Consider the following 11,369-nt stretch of genomic DNA (forward strand, 5'->3'; position numbering starts at 1 on the left):
GTACGAGGAATTTGACTTGATGTCATGATGCAAAAAAAATTAAACACACAGATAGACAACTAGAAAAATATTAAAAATAGTACAAAATATAGTAAAATATAACAGTATTTATATAGAAATGGAATAAAATATGGAATAAAAATCGGCAGAAAACAGATATTGTTGTACATTGTTTGCATTAATGTAATGCATAGAGTATATGATGTGGCTGCAGTGACATTAATGTCGTTAACATGCTGAACATCAACATATTAGCATTTTGGTCCCAGGGTAGCTATTAGTTTTATTAGCTAATATAGCTATTAATATTGTAAGGGCAAATCAAGTTTATTTACACTATAAATGTAAGGTGGTAAGGCCATTCTTTACCTCCTATTTAGGTCCTTTTTATTTACTGGTACTAAAATAAAATATTGAATTGAGAATGGAGTCAAACCCTGTAGAAATGTCAATAAAGGAAGAGATGCAAACCAACAGGAGCAGATGAGTGACGGATGGATTCCATGTATTTCTGCAGGCGTGTATGAAAACACTGAGCGGAACAATGCACTCTATACGTAGACTCATGGGTTTGACAGGAAGGCAGTTTGAATACAATCTCATTTTGTTTGCACGCACAAATTGTCACCAACACATATGAAACATACAGCACAGCCAATAGCCTATTTCCCATAACACCAAACCTATATATGCTCAACACTATACATGAATCATTTGAATGCAACTTCATGTCAGAGTGGCCACATGCCCAACACACTCTCACTCCCTAAGCGTCCAAGAGCGACGTTTGGTCAGTGTCCGTGGCGTCCAGTTGTGACGCTCCTAGGCTCCTTCAGCTTCATAAAGGGACGCAAATAGCTTTCAACTGATTGCAATGTATTCCCATCTGCGGCGGGATTTGACGCTCATGGAAGCACGGCATTCGTTTGTGTCGGCTGCCCTTAAAGGCAATGTGAGCATCCATTCCCATTGGATAACGGAGAATTGTACACCCGGAAGTAAGTATTCCCCTTACTGTTGATTGATTTTACAGTGATATCTGCACTACTCATCTACTACAAAACACCAGATTATCCTTGTTAATTACACAACATTGATTGGTTTAAATTGTGTGCAATGCTTTTGTATTTTTCCCCTTCGATTCGGAGAAACAAATATGTTTTCGGAGTAAAGGATGGCAGAAGACACAACACTACCTACAGCTATCGTTTGGACTACACCATGTGCTCTGTTTGACAAACCCCGTTTTTTTTCACCATTCATTCCAATGGCTGCAGAAAAAAAAACATGGCCGAACTTCGTTTTATTCTCGGTGGAAAATGCCTATTTTAAAGTTAGTTTGGCCATTAAAATGCGTTTTGATGTCATTTGATGCGAGAAATATGAGTTGTTATTTCAGATTATGTGTGCAGTGGATGTACATGATCTTTAGTTTGCTAGTTATTACGAAGATTACTTCAGGAAATTGCGTCCATAACGTTTTCATTGTTACCAAGGTGGTTGCTAGGGACGCTGCTATCGATATTATTTCTGTTATGTTGTGTAACTGTTTAATGGTGTTATCTTTATTGCTACCCCCTTCCCCGTCAATGTATAGTGTTGGTCCACAGCGCAAACATATTAGTTTAACACAATCCGCATCTAAAGATACGTTATTTTCCCCTGTGCAATTCCAGTCTCACATCTCACAGCACATCGTCATTAACAAATACCGGAAACAGACCGAAAACATTTAAAAAAAACAATAATAATACTTTATTCCGAGTGTGCTTGCTTTTCTCTTTTAAAGTCATCACATAACGGCATTGTAATACACGGTTCGGCTGCATTACATATTACATATCTGCCGTAGTTCTGTATTTATAGAGCCCTGATGAGAAGTCTTCTAGACAAACATGAGGAACAGAAAACGTGACGTGGATCATAAATATATCAGCCATTAAACAACATCTTACATTTCTTTTCACACAATACGTCTCCTTGCAGTATCAACACTATTTCGACTGACTTTTATATTTGATCCAATTGGTAGATAGGCTGTATTTACACCATAAAGGTGCACAGCTGATATAAAGGGACACCTAGTGGTTAAAGCATGTTATTGAATTTCATTATTTTTATTATTATATATTAATAGGATCCCTATAAAGTATGTTCATTACTCGTTATTCTCTACTAATAGTTTATTAAAGACTGTATATAATGACTATTTTGCACATCCCTTTCAAGATTTTCTAAGATGTATTGACATATCATATAGGCCTACACAACTATGGTGTAGTTCTGCACTGAATGAAAAACTTGGGTCGCAGGTTCCTCAATAGTGCATTACAAGACATCTATCAATATGTGTGCATACCTCCAGCAATGTTAACTATGTTGAAGCACTTATTTTAACTGATATTATACATAATGTATTATACTCTTATAAGATCAATCAATCAATAAATAAAGAACACAGAATTGTTAAATATAAAACACAGAATTTGTGTGATTATACTAAATGATTTACAAATAAACACCACTGCATATTTACAACTGTTACACATGCTGATGTAACGCAAATGTTCCAACTTGGGATCAATAAAGTATATCTTATCTTAAGCTGATCGATGGCTACTGCCATATTTGCAAAATTTGCCTCTGAACCTTGACAAGTGCATGTTTCAGGCTTATCACTTAACGGCAGGGGTCACAAACATAAGACCAGCTGTTAAATAAAGCTCTTCTGACCTTAGCTGGCATGTGTGTATATATTAATGCTGCCCATTATGGGCACAAGCCATTTTCACCCATTTATTAATTATATGTTTTAAATTTGAGTGTTTCCTATCCCCTAAACCTCCAGGGATGTAGACAGTTTAATACGGGCAACTTCTTATTATGGGAAATACGAAAACGTCTTTTAAAACTACAACTCCCAGTAGAGACGTGCCATAGATAGAGAACATGTTGCGAAACAGAATAGCCGGCATGTGTAGTTCTGGGGACGGGAGGGGAGACGGGGTGGACCTGTTCAAATCCAGTTTTGAACAGTCTGCCGTGGTTCCATCCCATTTCAAGTGCTGTTCGAGGCTCAGCGTAACCCTCAGAGCACACTCTCCAATCACAGAGCTTGAGGACTATCACAGGGTTTGTCAAACAGAGCACATGGTGTAGTCCATACGATAGCTGGGGATTATGGGTAGTGTAGTGTCTTCTGCCATCCTTTACTCCGAAAAAATATTAGTTTCTCCGAATCGAAGGGGAAAAATACAAAAGCATTGCACACAATTTAAACCAATCAATGTTGTGTGATTAACAAGGATAATCTGGTGTTTTTTAGTCGATGAGTAGTGCAGATATCACTATAAAATCAATCGACAGTAAGGGGAATACTTACTTCCGGGTGTACAATTCTCCGTTATCCAATGAGAATGGACGCTCACATTGCCTTTAAGGGCAGCCGACACAAACGAATGCCGTGCTTCCATGAGCGTCAAATCCCGCCGCAGATGGGAATACATTGCAATCAGTTGACAGCTATTTGCGTCCCTTTATGACGCTGAAGGAGCCTCGGAGCGTCGCAACTGCACGCCACGGACACTGACCAAACGTCGCTCCTGGACGATTATGGAGTGAGAGTGTGTTGACATGCCACCAAAGCACGGCCAGCAATCTAACAGCCAACCAACGCGTCACCATAGAGATCACAGGGTTTTCATGAGCTCAGTCTCTGTGTCTCTCGCAACAAGAGCCATCAGAGTGCTGAGCATCCATATACTCTTCCCTTACCTGAGTTGGTTGGAGGCCATTTGTCACTGATCAACCCGTCAGGCATAGCAGACACCAAGGAGAGATTCATTTGATGAACCTCGGTTTCTTCATTGGACGAAGGCTGTGAATGTTCGACACCATGACGGCCGCTTTTGTAGGAGAGAGAAAAAAAAGGCACCAATGTCTTCTACTCACATTCACCTCAACTTAACCATAATACAACTTACATTCTATTTGATCCAATCCCGGGGCTTCATTGCTTCACACCCTCGGTGGAGTCCAACACAGCCTAGTGATGTACAAAAGGCATAACATGAAATCAGCTCTTTTATGTTGAGTTTTTCCCTTTTATTGCAGAAGTGAATTGCTGCCATTGCTTTTATATCAGTGCAGGGTCTGCATTTCTTTAAATCATGCTTAACAATGATCAAGAGAGTGCTTCTGTATACTGTTATGATCATGTACTAAAATGTTGAATTCTAACACTTTGCTTTTTTATAACTACACCACACTGACACTTTGTCATGCTCTACACAACACATGCAAAAAAAAAGAAGTCTCAGTCCTCTATTTTAAAACACAGAGCAGGCTCATTTGAGCAGCTGGTGCTCAAATGCTTTGCTCAGTGAAGCAGTGACTACTTCATCTATGGATGAATCAGGAAACTGGTTCTTTAACAGTTGGTTATTGAAACTAGGATCCCTTTTTAATGTGAGTGTATTAGACGCATGACATTTTGCAGCAATATTTGAGATTCTATCCATCGAGCAGACTAAGAAGATATTGCTCAAATCAGATAAACATTTCAAACTGAATGGATGATAAATGTGTAGGGGGATTGATTCTAAATCACAGCGTTCGCTAAACACTCTTATCCTCAATGAAACCAAATAGGCTAAGAGGTTCTACTGTATAGACAATCGTATTACATGTGGCGCGTTTACACAATCCCATTTCTGAATGATCTTCGGCATAATAAGCTTAGATTTAAACACATAATGCATTGACTACTTTGTATACCCACGTGACAAACTGTTGGCTGTTGTGCTATCTGTTTGGATTGAATTAAGAGGTAAAATATCTCCTCTAATGATAGTGCGAGGCCATGACTCACTTTGTTTTACATTATTAATGCAGTAATGGCTACTTTTGAAGGCAGCCATTACTGCGTGTGCAGTTGTGTTACACTGTATTTCAGTCAATTACAAATGCAGCTGCTTGAGTGTGTGACAGTGAATCTTGTGCACAATGAAAGCGTAATTGCCAAAGCAGCATGATGTGATGTTGTGACAACATCAGTGCCGATAGTGGATGAGAGGATTCACTTGTGTGTTAAAATTGCCATTCAAACTTGGTCAATCAATCGTAGCAGCCATTGAAATGTTAATGGTTGAAAATGAACTGCTTCAATCATTGTTGGTGGACAAGTGGCGCTTCGTATACGGTGTTTATTCTGGAGCGGTTTAATTGCTTACAAGGGCATGCACCTTCTAGCAATGCGACCGCAGAACAAGAGACATTGACAGCTATTTTTTCAGCTGAGAAATCACTGCATACAAAAATCAATCTGGCTACGAGAGGTCCGGCATTTATCATTATATGAGATATATGTCACGCATGGAAACGGTGCACATAAAACTCATTATCATACGTCACGTCAGGCATGGAGAGTGAGTGCAGTTTCGATTTGGTGAAAAATAAAATATCACACCATGATCCGTAATACAGTGTTAGAAATGCCAAATGTTTTCTTGTGAGTCACACACCCTTTCAGAGCCAATTGAAATATCGCAGAGAATGGGAAGTCCCAACAACAAAAGCATTAGATATTAACATTTCATATTAGAGGCGAACCCCTATTACTTTCAGGCAGCGAGTCGTGACAAGTGTCCGCAGCTTTCAGCTTAAGCCGCGGTGGACAGGAATGTGTTTCAAACAGGATAAGGGCTGAGACAGGAGAAGTCCATTAGCCACCCTCTGAGAAGACTCTCATATTTATCTTTTGTGCCATAAACTTCCACCATAGCTCCTTTCACTCGGCATCTTATTCCCTCTAACTCACCACACTTAAGTTTATAACACCTTCTTCAGCCTCATGCTTTTTACCCCTTATAATTGTATCACTTGTATCCTCGATTCACCCAAGATGCACGTTCATCCCGTGTCCTACTTTAATTTGTCCATGTTTTGCTTATCGGCTATATGGTTTGGTCAAAATCCTTATAGTGGTTCATCTTTTTGTAACTGCCATCAGGGGCGGCGGGTACTGTAGGCTAGGGAAGGCAGCCTTCCCAAATATTTGTGTCACTGCATCCTGGTAAAATAAAAATATAATGTATAATGTCTGTGTCTTTGACATTAGCGCTGCTATGCAGCCACCTGTGCCCTGTGCACTACGAAGCCAGTTCAACAGACCCTGGATATGTTTGAGTTATCTTAACTAACCCTAACAAACGAGATCTCGCTAAGCGGTCCTACGACGCTGGTTATCAACTCGGTAAATCAAGCCAGGGTTTCTCTCTCCAGCTGAGAGCGCGTTCACATGAAAGGGGCGGGGTTAGCTACATTTGACCAATCACAAACGGGGACAAGTGTACCGACAGCTCAGCGTCATACTTCATTAATGAAAAGTAAACTAATATTAGACAAATATGAACTTTAAACATCCATGACTTAAACATATAATCCAGGATACAAGCCACAGAGTTGCACCTGCAAGGTGAACATAGAACAACTGGTTAAAAAATAAATAAACTACCGAGTGTTTAAATGCGTACAACCGTTTTATGATATCACTGCCCCATCTAAGACACGAGTGGATCCGACTTTAATTACATTTGAGTGTTTCGTCAACTTAAAGTGTTGCTTCAAATAATACTTCTGCATACAGTATGTGTGATAATGTAAGTGTTGCACGGCCAGATACGGCTGGAGAAGCTGACTCAGATAAGGACATATTGTGATATTATATGATCGATGATCTGATTGATGATGTGATATGAAAGATAAGTGCGACACGTCGGCGTCTTCTCTGCATAGGCTACGGCAGTTTAAACTGTATTTCCTTTATCCTGTAATATGACTTGAAAGATTTAAACTCCGCACACAGAGCTCTGATTGGTCAGCAGGCGGTGCTTTCACTGAGTTGATCACTTTTCTATAGATGCCGGAGGCGGACAGCGTCAGATAAAAAAAGGTATTTAGCCTTCCCAAACCTGAGCCTCACGCGCCGCCAATAGCCGCGTTCACACTGCGGTACTTTTCCCACAAAGGTTCATGCGAACTTAGTTCATGATCGCGTTCACACCAAAAAGAGCCGGTACTAAAAGTAGTTCATGCGAACCTTTTTACCCCCTCGAAAGTCCCTGCTAGAGAGCAGGGACTTAAGGGACTGCTAGAGAGCAGGGACTTTCGAGCGGCTCGTTTTTGAGAAAAGAGCTATATTTCTGATTGGCTGGGCGGATTGCAAACCACGCCCCGTAAAACTCCCAAAAAGTTTTGTGAAGCCGCCATTTTATTATCCTCGCATTAGCATTATTAGCATTAGCCCAGCGCAGAAACGCAGAGAGACTAACTTATGGCCACACAAAATAAAACATGGGAGCGGTGGAGATGAGGAGGTGTCGGCGTTCTGGCGATTTACTCGGAAGGCTTCAGTAGAAGCTGCTGGGAGTCCCAGCAGCTTCTACTGAAGCCAGTCCCCAACTCCGGGGACTTCCGGCCGGGGACTTTGGGCGGCAGTATACGCCGTGAAGTGGTTTGCGGCCTGCCAGTAAACCCAAAGCAGAAGAAGAAGAAGAAGAAGAAGAAGAAGAAGAAGAAGAAGAAGAAGAAGAAGAAGAAGAAGAAGAAGAAGAAGAAGAAGAAGAAGAAGAAGAAGAAGAAGAAGAAGAAGAAGAAGAAGAAGAAGAAGAAGAAGTGACGTCAGCGGCTTCATTTGCCTAATCCACCCCCAGGGACTTATTCCGGTGTGAACGCGATCTGTACTTAGTTCATGCGAACTAAAGAGTTCGCATGAACTAAGTTCGCATGAACCTTTGTGGGAAAAGTACCGCAGTGTGAACGCGGCTTATGACTGCCATCTTATTTTATAATGTCTGGCCTAAATCAGAATCAAAGTCTGATCAGTTTAACATGGAATGCAGTTTACCAAAATCTAACTGCATGACCTGATTTAACAGAGAATGCTATACTTTACCAAAAAGGTTATTTACATTTTCCTGGCTGTTAAATCCATACTCAATATTTAATGTTTTACAATTCGTACCCTCGAACCTTCCAAGAACACAGTGCTTTATCGTTCCATTTTACTTGAAATTTGCATTTACAAAGCGACCATCATGCTGAAGAAGAAGTACTCTTTTTATTTCCACCTATGGAGTTGCAGGCACCTTCCTTTCAGACCTGGAGGTGTCTACTTGTTCTGAAATCTGCATTCATCTTCAATGCCATCCGCCAATTTAGATTGAAAAGGTTGTTTGAGAATTGTGTTTACTCCTCTTGTTAATGGCACACAACATAACAACTTGCCATGTTGTGTAGGACGGTAGAAAAATAGATATTGCGATGCTTTTTCTCCGGGACACGATTACAACAGACAGGCTGTGCAATAAGATGCAACACGCACACAAAGCAAAGCCTGCGATCCCATCGGGAACACAAAGGGTTAACGTCACAGTAAACAAGCTGTAATAAAAGAGGTGGATTGCCAAGACGGAGGGAAAGAGACGTCGAGAAGGAGGGGAGAAGGGGGCAGGAAGGATGTTCAAAGGGTTTGTTGTAGCATTTTGAAGGGGAATTTACAACAGGCAGGCACGCATCACACAAAAGCGGGGCTTTGAAGTGTCTTTGCGTGGAGTGCTTACATGCCTTGATTAGCTGGAGAGAGTTCTACACCCCCCGCTGCACATGTTGTTGCTGTGATACTGTCACCAAGCAGGGGATGATCGTCGGGGGCTCAGCTGGAGCTGTCTTCATAGGTGCTTGTGTGTGTGTGGGCATGTGTGTGCCTATAAAGGTCTGCAATGTTGAGAGTATGTGGGAACAGTGGTGGAGAGTACTGTCCGCGTGTGTGTGTGTGTGTGTGTGTGTGTGTGTGTGTGTGTGTGTGTGTGTGTGTGTGTGTGTGTGTGTGTGTGTGTGTGTGTGTGTGTGTGTGTGTGTGTGTGTGTGTGTGTGTGTGTGTGTGTGTGTGTGTGTGTGTGTGTGTGTGTGTTGTGTGTGTGTGGTGTGTGTGTGTGTGTCTTCATGAACCACACTGTGGGCATAATTGGATTGACAGCTCCCACTGTGAAGGGTGCAGCAGAGTCAACTGGTGTGTGTTCCTAGAGAGCTCCCCAGATGCCCTCTCCTCCCTCTCCTCCCTCCTCCACCTCCCTCTCATTCCTGTTCTCCCATTTCCTCCCACCTCCTACTGCTGTGATCCTAATCAGGAGAGAAAGGCCGATGAAGGAGCTTCAGCTCGTGGTCGCTGGGCATCTTCCTCCTACGCATACACAAATGAAAAGTCAGATGAGATTTCAGTCATACAAAACATAACTGATACCCAATTGCAACACATATAGTGCTTAATTAAAGGTGGGGTAGGTAAGTTTGAGAAACCGGCTAGAGATACACTTTTTGTTATATTCCATGGAATGCTCTTAACATCCTGATAGCAATGAATATCTGAAGTGCTTTGACAAAAAATCCATAAAAAATGTCATCTGTGGAAGCCGTGGCGCTGTAAAAAGCACAACCAATCATCTGAGCCGGGCTGGATGGCCTACCTGCCTGTCAGCCTTCCATCTGTGCCCTCATTGGTCATGTGCGTGTGTGTGTGTGTGTGTGTGTGTGGTGTGTGGTGTGTGTGTGTGTGTGTGTGTGTGTGTGTGTGTGTGTGTGTGTGTGTGTGTGTGTGTGTGTGTGTGTGTGTGTGTGTGTGTGTGTGTGTGTGTGTGTGTGTGTGTGTGGTGTGTGTGTGTGTGTGTGTGTGTGTGTGTGTGTGTGTGTGTGTGTGTGTGTGTGTGTGTGTGTGTGTGTGTGTGTTGGAGGAGGAAGGAACACTTCTGTAAGGAAGTGGCAGATTTTTTCCGGCTGTGTATTCTCCAAAATTACCTACCCCACCTTTAAGTAATAATTCTGGTTTATTACAGCTTCGATCTTAATTTCATAGTTTTGCTCGTCATTTCTAGGACATTAGTTTGACAAAATGATTGCCTGACACTCATGTAGGATTGATTGCTGAACTGTGTTAGAGATTGTAAAACATTTTCCCGTCGGAAGATAAAAGTGTTTATAGGCGACGCCCATGTGATGATACCTTATTATCGGATAATGGCACACATTTCAAGACTTCAAAGTGTTGCACTCAAATAGTGACGTTAAGAAAAGAGAGCTTGAAAAGTGAAAACCCCTGCAGACACACAAATTGTTGGACACTGAAATGAGAGCACTATTCCCTTTCTGCAGTTAGATTTGAGAGTGTGTTCAGTTTGAATTAGATTAAACAACCACAACATTAGTACCTGAAAATCAGTTTCACCCTCGGTTCACTTATGGCCCAAATTTAGATCATCCACAAAACGTTCTGATGCGTATGATTTTCACAAATATATTATTCCAGAAGCTGAACTACCAAAAATTGAAGGTAAACTAATGAAGATGACGTAATAATAATGACTCATAATACATTCAACCTACTGTTACATGCATGACCAATGCAGAAGAAGAGGATGGGTTTTTGTTTTCTGGAATGTGAAAATATATGTATTTTATCTGTGTGAGGTCAACCCCCTAGCAAATAGTACATTATCCAAGCTGGTTGTCTGGGGAGCAAGGACAGCATGTTGAAAGAAGCAGCTGAGGAAGACATATGAGGAAAAGATTGGTTAGGAAGAATAAAGAGGGTAGAAGGTGTAGTGGACATTTTTATTATATCCTTATATGCTTAAACCAAATGCTTCTCATTTCCTGAGATGTACTGTTTTCTTCCATCTACTCTACTTTGGGTTTATTCCCAGGCGCTTCAAGGCCACAGAGCTGCTTTGGCTACTGGGTTGAGACTCACACACAGTCACACAAGAACTTCCCTACTCTGAGAACCGTTATGCTATCTACAGCTCAAGGACAGAAGATGTCTAATAACAATGTGACCGTGTGAAGACAGATTTCTAACTTTCCCACTCCTTTGCTATATAAGCTTTGCTACCACATTGTATGGCGCAGACTATTCTATGCTCTGTGAGACCTGTGTCTATTTTTTCATTGTATCTTATGTTATTTGAAGCTTCAAATAAATAACTAGAAAGACAGCTCTGACTGATTCACCATTTATTTGTTTTGATCACTTTGACTTGTACTCTCCACAGTGTTGGGTCCTAGATTTCCATAACAAAGGCAATGATGAATTACATGATATATATGTGGTCCATGTGTTACTATTTCACCTGCTAGGCTCAGGGTACATTGCTTTTGTTTGCATATCCTAGAGGGGGATAACTCACAATAGTGTGATTTTGGTGAATTATGACCATCCTGGCCAAAGTTACAGAGGAGTGCCAAATCCGGCAGCAATATTGCAGCTCTGCCAGATTTAGAAGCACTCCAGGAACGCTCAGAGTAAATTTGCTTTT

Source organism: Pseudochaenichthys georgianus, chromosome 18 (assembly GCF_902827115.2).
Source record: "Pseudochaenichthys georgianus chromosome 18, fPseGeo1.2, whole genome shotgun sequence".
Taxonomy (NCBI): domain Eukaryota; kingdom Metazoa; phylum Chordata; class Actinopteri; order Perciformes; family Channichthyidae; genus Pseudochaenichthys; species Pseudochaenichthys georgianus.